The 10,478-nt window shown below is 39.4% G+C and overlaps 1 pseudogene across 1 annotated transcript; it reads right to left on the bottom strand.

Annotated features, from left to right (window-relative positions):
* Positions 1-1,375: 1,375 nt before the first annotated feature.
* LOC149005379 (AUGMIN subunit 3 pseudogene) lies at positions 1,376-6,517 on the bottom strand (annotated as a pseudogene). The gene is made up of 2 exons (XR_016175562.1): positions 6,433-6,517; positions 1,376-3,528 (listed from the first exon to the last, which is right to left on the bottom strand). The product of XR_016175562.1 is annotated as an AUGMIN subunit 3 pseudogene (transcript).
* Positions 6,518-10,478: the final 3,961 nt, after the last annotated feature.

The following is a 10,478-nucleotide window of genomic DNA, read 5'->3' as shown; positions in this document are numbered from 1 at the left end:
ATAGGTTAGACACGGGCTGACCAAGGTGGTAGGAAAGCCGCCTTCGACGATCAAGTCATTAGAAGCACCACTCAAAATGCTTTGCACAGTTGCAAGGTTCAAGCAAGAAATCACACAAAAATAAAAGTGATTCAGTTACCTTGGCCTTGATTGGGAAGAGGGTTTATATAGACTTTACCTTTGACTAGTGACCGTCAGATCTATCAGTGGGCTTCCTTACCGTTTGTTTTGTCTTAGGGTCTGAATCCTTTTATGATTTGTGAGTCCTAAAGTATCCCAATCTCCTCCTTTATGTAGGTTCCCTTCTTTTTACGTCCCCATGTCAATCGGGACTTGGATTCTATCCTTGAGTATGTCTACTCCCTTCGTGTTAGCTTTCTTGCTTCACACGTCTTGCCTTGCAAACTTCTGGCTGGGTCTAGTTCTGGTCAAACCGGGTCGGGTCTTGTGACTTGTTCGTTCGGTCTATTCCTTTCTTATCAATTTGCAATCAGGTTTGAGCCAACAATGTTCAATTGAAAGGAGGAAAAGAAAAGCCAAGAAGATCTCAGCCTTAGGAAAAGAAGGGAGGGGGATAGAACCACTACACATCAACTATACAGAAAAATTTATCATATTACATGTATTACTTCAACATGGGCGGATAGTGGGAACGAAACCCGCATCTTCTTCTTGGCAAAGAGAAATTTCACCATTCAACAATATCTGCAATTTTCTCATTTCTGATACGCACGTATATATGATCACACATATTTACTATTATATCATGTCTAGATCCCATCTGTGCAGGGTTCAGGATACCATCTTCAGGACGATCCAAGTAAACTACTAGAATTTCATTTTCCCATAGAAAGCTGAATATATGATCTTAATTTCCAGAAACGCGGAGATATAAAACCAACAAAATCCTGTTTCCCAACAATGAATCAGATTCTGGGCCTTCACCAAGTCACCTAGAAAAGGAGAGTGGGGGAAGGAATCAGATCCTCAGGCTGTAGTCTGCTTTGATAATCTGTAACTCTGTAACTTCTCCAGACCGCATGAGACTTTTCTTTTTTCTTCTCCTTTTTTTAATGAAATAAACACCAAATGAGACTCTAGAAATCAACAGAACAAGCTGAGGAATCAGATCCTGGGACTGTAGTCTGTTCTTAAAATCTGTAACTCTGTAACTTCCCTATACCAACTAAGACTTTTTTTTTAATGAAGTAAAGACCAAACAAGACTCTAAAAATCAACAGAACAAGCTTCCCTCAAGCACAGTGCTCTTCTTCATCTATACCATTCTGCGGCTGGGATGGTCATTAACATCACAGTAGCACGCAATTGTCCAAAATTTGTGTCAGGACTGTAAAGAGAGTCTTGAAAAGCTGCCATTAAAATTGAAGTTCACTGAAAGAGAATCAGATTAAAGTGTTCATATGGACAATCAAACTAAATGAAATGAAATCGCGCGGTATATACTGTAATTACCACAATGGCTTCAGGTGACCAAAAAAATTAAAAAATATTTAGACAGTTCTGACGGATTGATCATGTCTAAACTTGAAAAGCCTTCACCCTATAAGTCAGCTCCTAACTTGATTCCTGAGGTGTTCTGGATAGCAGAAAAAGTCAACAAAAACCTGCCTCTCCCACCCCACCTCATGTGGATGATGTTTTACTATCTCAGCCTTGTCACCATGCACCCAAATAACTTCTTCAATGGCTGCTGACAGTTGTGCATTGACATTTTCCATTCCTACAATTTCTCTCATTAGCGGCCAAGGTGACAGAATAGGCTGTGCAGTTGTTGAGGATGAAAAAAGTAGTTCCTGCAACCTTTGAATAAAAGTGCACAGCTCATTGATACATTTTTTTCTATTCTCCGGGAGTGCACTTTCAAGCTCTAACTGGAGGGTCATCAAACCTGACTGAAGACTAGATATCTGCTGAACAATACCAGGTGCAGATACACATGTTGGTAACCCAGCTTGAGGATTTGAATGAATACTTAAAAGACCACTTACACCATGCAGAAAAGTATCCCGGTCATCAACTATTCCTTGTTCATGTTCTTCAGATGCAGCTTGAATCAGTGATGAGTAACGACTGATTCGGCCATTGGTGGCTGATTGGCGTGCTTGCAGTTCTGATTCAATAACTTTTAGCAATGAGTAGGCACCAAGCATGGTTTTATGTTCCAATTGGCAAGCTATTTTCAGAAACTGATGCATAGCAAGCTGATTAATTAAATGACCTATGAACACCTTTTGTCGAACAATATAGGATTCTTGGCGCAACACCTTTAAATCATAATGACCTTGCAAGATACATGTGTCCAGAAGTTGAGCCAGCTCTGAGCAAAGATCTGGAATACTCTCAGACAATGACTTAACTTTATGGTGTAACTTTGGATGTTCTCTCGTCAAATCGGAATGTTTCCTCCTGAGAGAGCGAAGATTAAGATGAATGTGAGCTTTGCCCAATGCTACTTGAGATTTAGCTGCTGCAAGAATAGCTTGCTGTTTAGCATTCTCAACTTGTGCTTCTACCCACTGTCTTTCACTCGTTCCAAATATTGAGCGAAGCCTTTGCAACTCAGCCCCATATTGATGGCAAGACATCTCTGAATCTTCTAGTACAGAATCTGGAGAGTCATCAAGACTCAACCACGAAGATGTCACCTTGCTATCCTCAGCCACTAATTGAAAAGGACCGGCTTCAAACTGTTTCACAAACCACTGGTTTAGCTCCTTTGAACAAGCTGAATCCTCTAACAAGAATGAACGGAAATCTGAATACGCCAAGTACACACCATCCTCATCCCCCGAATGATAGTGAGACAACTCCTGTGCCGTAGAAGAGATCATTCCAAGCACCGCATTCATCTCCAAATTTCTTGTTGAAAGCTCATCATCAATTACAGTGAGTTGTCCAGTGACTGTTGATGTTGCTGTGGCCCGTGATCTTCTTCCTTGGTTCAAAGATGAAGCTTGACAGCTGAGCAAATCACACTGACATTGTAGAAGCTTCAGCTGTTTCTGCAATTCTAAAGCCTCGTTTTTGTATGCTACGGTTGCATCCTGGATATCTTCCAATCCTTCTTCAGCACCAAAAACTGCGTCTTGGTCATCCCTCCTACTTGTGAAAGCTGAGATGCTATCAAAAGCAGAGTCCAAGTCTTCCCCCTCCAATAGCTTCCCCTCTTGTAGAAACTGCTCATATTGAGAGACTTCAACAGCAGACAGAACATTGGCAGGGCGGAGGCTAGAGCATATCCATTCAAGGAGGGGCTGGGCACCCTCATACAGAAAAGGCCATTCAAAGCTGTCAGGGTCTAAAACCTCATGCCCTTCATATCCAAGTTCACTCAACAGACTGCACAGTCTTGTTCCACTCATTTTTTTCATTTGGGTTTTGGCTTTGCAAGAAAAGGTAGAAAACAGTCAAATAGAAGCCCATTTTTTCCATTTTTCCTCCATATCTAAGGGATTAGCGTTTCTGATGTTGTTGACCTTTACAGTAAAACATTTGATGCTCTTTTTCCTGCAATTACAGAGACAAGAACTATTTGCTTAGTTCCAAAACCCATGACCCAATGTTGTGCACAAAAAGTGAAAAATGGATAGTACTTCTCATTAAAAACCTACAAGGTTAGCTGCATCAAGGAATAGAGTTTTAATCTCATAGAACTGGAATCGAAAACCAAATTAATATCTGGGGATAAAAATCAATGATATAACAACTGCAAAATGGCCAAACTCAAAAAAATTCAACAAAAGATAAATAGAAGTTGGGTAATTATTTTTAAAAATAATTGGTATCACTACTAAAATTTTTGGTAAGAATGGAAATTTGGCAGGACTCTCTTCTTGGTTTAGAGTTGGGCTAAGTAGCGCCTTTACGTCTAAGGGTGCTTTCGCCTGTCTCCTTTACAATCGAGTTGCTTTCGCTCCTAGTGGCTTGCTTTTTGGCTGCATGTGATCATAAATTAGGATTTGTCAGCTGCTAGGTGCTTAAATTTTCCCCACAAAAATCGTGTGCTTCTGTGAAATCATTAGTTACTTGAGACATAACTAAATTAACTACATGAATCAGTTGATAGAGCAAGAGAAGTTACTCAACAAATGAAATAAAAATAGTTAGCAAGATATACAGAGTGCCATACACGCAATGTAATTCAAATAAATACAAACAAACCAGTGGAGGAAAATATTTAAGTTTACCAAAATCCAGCTCTCGCTCTCTTGGTAATGGTTCATGTTTCCTTGTTGTTATAGCTTATTATGGTTAGTCCTCTTTGAAGTTGTTTCTATCTAAGGCAATTCTGAATCTAGCCAATTCCCCCCACTTCCCCTAAATGGCCCTCCACTAGGGCTGCAACTGGGCCGGGCTTTTGCAATCCCAAGCCCAGCCCTATATGTTATAATCTGAACCCATTCCCACCCTGACCCTAGTTAAGGGCCAAGGATTATTGTCCCTGGCCCTAAGCCCTACAGGGCCAAGCCAAGCCCATTCTCGCCCTAATTGGCCCTAGCCCTGACCCTGATTGGCCCTGATTGGCTCTGACCCTGATTGGCCATGTCCCTAGCCCTGATTGGCCCTGATTAGCCCTGATTGACCCTATCTTGGCCCTAGCCTTAATTGGTCATATTCTTGGACCTAAAATAATAAATGTAAATTCATAAAAAATAATAATAATAATAAAAATAAAAATATCATAAGTAAACTAAAAATAAAATTCATAGAAATATAAGATGATTCAAGCTCATACAAAATGATAAAATAGTCAATAAGTTAATAGTGTTGCTTTAAACATAAATAAATTCTTACTCCATAATTCAATATTGATCTCTGAAAGTCTCTCATTACTTTGATGATGGAAATTAAAAACCTCTCCCATTACTTTGGTGATGGAAATTGAAAACCCCTCCCATTGATATCCTTATTCAACAAAAAAAAAAATCATATTCAAAACTTTGTTAACAAGTAAATCAACAATAATTTAGTATTGATATTTTTTTTCATGGTTAAAGAAAATTATATTTAGTTACAAACATAGCTATATGTCCTTAATAAGTTTTTTTTTTTTTTCTTTGAAATATCACATTGGAGGCAAAAGAAAGATGTCAATATTCATGATGAGAAGTTGGGGTGTAGATTTGTTAGATATAAATTCTCTATATACTAGCTTTTATTATTTATAATATATTATCTCGCCTTAGTCAAAAAAAAAAAATCAATGATTTTTTTGAACTAAAAATGACTTAATTCAAAAAATAAAAATTATCTTAAAAATAATATAAAAAGTGAACTCATAGTCTAATATTATCAAAATGACTAAAGGTCAAAATCAAGACTTATAGTTATATCAATGTTAATGTGAAGATTAGGGTAAAAATCTAATACATAATCATGGTCAAATTAACATTAAAACTATAGCCAAAATTAGGGTTAGGATCGAGCCAAAATCAGGTGGACGCTTACTACATTGGTAATGAAGATATAATTTATTTTTATTAATTTTTTTACAAAACATGATCATGTTTTTAAAATTTGACAGGTGTCAAATATTCACCCATGTGGATTATAATTAATTCCTCTCCATATGGGTGGAGGGTCAATATTCAAATCAGGGCCAAAATCATGGGCCTAGATCAAGGCCAAGATTAGGGCCAATATCAGGGTTAGGATCAGGGCCAAGATCAAGGTCAAAATCAAGGCCAAGATCATGGCTAGAATCATGGTCAGAATCAGTGCCAGAATCAGGGCCAATCAGGACCAAGATCAGGGACGGGCCGGGATGGGCTGGATGGGCCAGAGAGTAATCCCAGGCCCACCCTTGGCCCTAATTCAAGGCCAGAATATTTTGGCCCAAACCCGCCCTTAGGGCCAAAATCTTTAGCCCAAGCCCTATTCGGGCTCAGGCCGCCCAAGCCTAGGGCGGAACTTGCACCCCTACCCTCCACTAATCTGGTATTAGGGCTAAGGATTACACCTCCTTCTCAATCAACCACTCTCCTTTCATAGTCCTCCTCTATATTTCTTTTTCCTTTTTTATTTTTTATTTTCTTTTGACCCCTAATAATAATTGATGTTCTACCGTCACCACTACCGCATCCCTCCTCTTTTTGACTCCACTGACATCCAACCGAAACGAACCCATATCCCTGCAATTCCCACTACATTTAACCCAGATGATCAGTAACTTCCACTCCCTTCTTTCTTTGAGAAAGAAAAAGAGAGTGGGGCAGAGCCGAAACCCTACCGCATTGCAAATCCTTTTTCCAATTCTCACACACATAACAAAGTTACTCGTCCGCCTTATTCCTTTTTGCCTTTCTATCCCTCTTGGGTCACCAATTGAAAGAAAAATACAATTAAATAGGACAAAGCAGAAGAGAGCCAAAAAAAAAAAAAAAACGAATGGAAGAAGACGAAGAACCTGACCTGATTAGGAGCCTCGCTACTTTCGTTTCGCCACTTCCGTTTCCTTCTCTCGGCCTTCCGTTTCCTTCTCTCGGCCGTTGTAGTCCAAGTCCCCAGGTTCGTTAAAAGTTAAAACATCGTTTTTTTCTCGATTCAAAAGTACCTTTTTGTTTGTTTCCCAAATTACCTGAATACCCTTTCTTAAAAATAATGCAGAAGAACATTTGTCATCTTCGTCATTTTTTTCTTTCTACATAAACGGGGCGTCATCTTCACTGTTTGGTCATCAATATTCTTCCCTTTGTTTAAAAAAAAACAAATTGTGATCATTCAAGGGGCTCAATTGGTAGCTGATGAATAAGTCATGGGTTCAACTATCAATAGTATATGTAATATTTCAATCCCTTATATACTAAAAGCATCCTTGTACTCCAAAAGAAAAGAAATCATTACTCCTCCAACCATCCACGGGCAGTGAGACGGTATATTGCTTGGGTAATACATCTAACATGGTGGTATCTGTGGTGCTCACTATTGGATGCATGTCGCATGCATTTTTCATTAAATCTTAACCGCTTAAAACACTATGTGCACATATAATCAACTTAAGTGAAAGAAAATCATTTTTTTTTATAAAAGGAACCAAACCATATTTTGAACGATTAGGATTTAATAGAATCCATATTGCATGCATCTAACTGTTGAAGATAATAATAGTTGAAGAGAGCAAGAGAGAAGAAGAGAGAGAGATGTTGAGAGGAAGAGAAAGAGAGACGATGAGGAGAGAGAGAGAGAGAGAGAGAGTCTGAGTGTGTGTATGAAGAGCACAAAATAATAATCACATTAATTTACAATGAATTAGTATATAGCTTTATTTAGAAACGGAGTCCTTCTTCATAGTGTTCTTGGAGTCCTTCTCTATATAGTTCTAGGAGTCTTGTGGCTGTGGTGCTAGGACTCTAGTGTTTTAGATTACATTAAATATTGATTAGGGGTTTGTACCAATCAGTATCTCCTTTGGGTTGCCTAGTGTCTTTGTGAGTACCAATTGTAGAGTTCTTCTTGTATGTAATAACTGGTGTTTGATTAGCTATGGTACTTCTAATATCAGTAGAACTCTTGGAAGTTTGATCATTTAGCTGTAGAATTTCTAATAGCAGTAAAACTCTTGGAAGTTTGATCAGTTGTGGAACTTCTAACAGCAGTGGAACTCTTGGAAGCAATCCTAGCCGCATATGCTTGAGATAAAGTGCCGGCTAGGATGTTGGTTGATTTTCCAGATATATCCTTAATATGCCCCCTCAAACTCAAGGGAGGTGAAGTGACCTTGAGGTTGGTCAATAAGGTGATGAAACATGGAGTAGATAACCGCTTGGTGAAGATATCAGCTTGTTGATCCTTAGTAGATAAGAAACGAACATGAAGATCTCCTTTGGCAACCTTATCACGACCAAAGTGGAAGTCAATCTCCACATGTTTGGTACGAGCATGAAAGACAGGATTTGCAGTGGATAGATGGCATTAATATTATCACACCAAAGTACAAAAGCAACACTTAGGAATATATGAAGCTCGTGAAGTAGAGATTATACCAAGTGAGCTCAGCAGCGGCATTAGCAAGAGCTCGATATTCAGACTCTGTACTAGAGCGAGCAAGAGTGAATTGTTTTCGAGAACTCCAAGAAACGATGTTGGGCCCCCGAATGACAGCATAACCACTAGTAGACTTACGATCATCGGGTCATCCAGCCCAATCAGCATCGATAAAGGCAGTTAAATTCATATTAGAGGATTTGTTAATGACTATTCCATGAGAGTATACCATTTAAGTACTGCAGAATCCTTTTGACAACAGACCAATGATCAAGAGTTGGACTTTGCATAAATTGATAGACCTTGTTGATTGCAAACTGTATGTTAAGACGAGTCATAGTAGCATACTGTAGGGCTCCCACAATACTTATGTATAATGTAGGATCATCCATTAGCTCCCCCGAAAATTTGCTCAATTGGGTAGAGGGAGAAAAATGATTGGTAACGGGGTTACAATCACTCATGTTAGCCTTGCAAAGAAGGTTAGTGATATACTGTTGACAAAGGTGAAGACCATCAGGGAATAAAGAAACAGACATTCCAAGAAAGTAATGGAGGGGACCAAGATCTTTGACGGCAAAGACAGAGGCAATAGCAATCATAAATTTTTATAGTAACATTTCAGAACTACTAGTAACAATGATGTCATCGACATAAATTCAGATAAAAAGTGTTCCAGAAATACCATGATAAATGAAAAAAGAAGGGTAAGTTTTAGATCCAACAAAGTCAAATTCCAGTAGGAAGGAACTAAGACAATCAAACCAAGCATGAGGGGCCTGTTTGAGACCATAGAGAGATATGTGAAGGCAACAAACATAACAGGATGAAGAGGGTCAGCAAACCTTGGTGATTGTTTCATATAGACTATTTCATTTAGAAAGCCATGGAGAAAGGCATTTTGGATGTCAAGTTGGTGAATAGGCCAAGGGTGAGAAACAGCTAAGATAGAACCAGGCGGATAGTAGTGGATTTGACAACAGGGCTAAAGGTTTCATTGTAGTCAAGACCCTCTTATTGATTGAACTGTTTTGCCACTAAGCGGGTTTTGTGTCTTTTAATAAAACCATCAGCCTGCATTTTAATTCGAAACACCCACTTGCAACCTATAACATTTGTCTGAGGAGGAGGAGGGACAAAAGACCAAGTGTCATTCTTTATTAGGGCATTAAATTCATCATCCATAGCCGTTCGCTAATGAGGGTATTTGTTGGCAGTAGTGAAAGAGGTAGGCTCAAAGTGGGTATCATCAGAGATGGATGTAAGTAGGGCTTTGGGTGGATGGTGGGCTTTGGAGTGAGTTATCATAGGATGAGTGTTAAGAGAAGTGGTTGGAGGAGTTGGGGAAGTAGATGGATATTGAGGAGGAGATCAGTAACAAGATCCAAAGAAGGAGAAGAGGATAAGGATGAGGTGGAGGGTGGGGCCCAAGGGGAGGTGATTTTGCCAGGGGTGGGGATGGGGGTGGTGAGTACATAAGGGAGGGGATTAGGCCAGGGGAAGAAATAGGGGTTAGGTGGGGAGGGGAGTCATGGTCTTCTAGGAGAGGTGATTCGGCCAAGGGTGTGGGTGGGGTTGGGGGGGGCACAAGAGGAGGAGATGGAGGAGGGGAAGGAAACACAGGAGGAGGGCTAAGGTGGTTGAGAGTGATGGGTAATCGCAGTGAATGATTGATGGTGAAAAGGAAACTGTTTTTCATCAAAAACAACATTACGGGAAATTAGGAGTTTATTTGTTTTAGGATTGAAGCAACAATACCCACGATGACGAGGACTGTAACCAAGAAAAACATGCATGCTAGAGCGAAACTCTAGCTTGTGTTTGTTATAAGGACAAAGGTAAGGGTAATATGCACAACCAAAAACTCTTAAGGAGGCATAGTCCAGATGGACTGTGGAGAATTTGTAGTGGGGTGAGACATTGCCCAAAACAGGGTTAGGAGTCCTATTTATAAGAAATATTGCAGTTTCAAAGGCAATGTTCCAAAATATTTTAAGCCAAGAAGAATAAGCTAACAAGGTAAGGCCAGTTTCAACAATATGGCAATGACGGCACTCGACAGCTCCATTTTCCTCACGAGTGTGAGGACAAGGGAGGCGATGATCAATCCCACAAGAAGTGAGAAAGGTAGATACAGGGAGATATTCGCCACCCCAATCACTCTGAAAGCGTTTAATCCGTCTGGAAAATAAATTTTCAACAAGTAATTTAAATTGTTGAAGAATCCTAACAACCTCATACTTCAAATGCATAGGATACAACCAGGTGTACTTACTAAAGGCATCCACAAAAATAACATAGTACCGAAAACCGTTAATAGAAGCAATAGGAGAGGGTCCCCATACATCCAAATAAATCAAGTCCAAAGGGGCTTTAGAGACTGAAGTAGAAGAGGAGAAGGGGAGTTTATGACTCTTTCCATTTTGACAAGCATCACACAAAAATTAAATTTTCTCAAAAGTAACAAGTAATCT

Source organism: Hakea prostrata, chromosome 9 (assembly GCF_041222555.1).
Source record: "Hakea prostrata isolate BN-2017 chromosome 9, UWA_Hpros_2, whole genome shotgun sequence".
In the NCBI taxonomy this organism is placed as follows: Eukaryota; Viridiplantae; Streptophyta; class Magnoliopsida; order Proteales; family Proteaceae; genus Hakea; species Hakea prostrata.
This window is presented reverse-complemented; position numbering and strand designations above follow the sequence as displayed.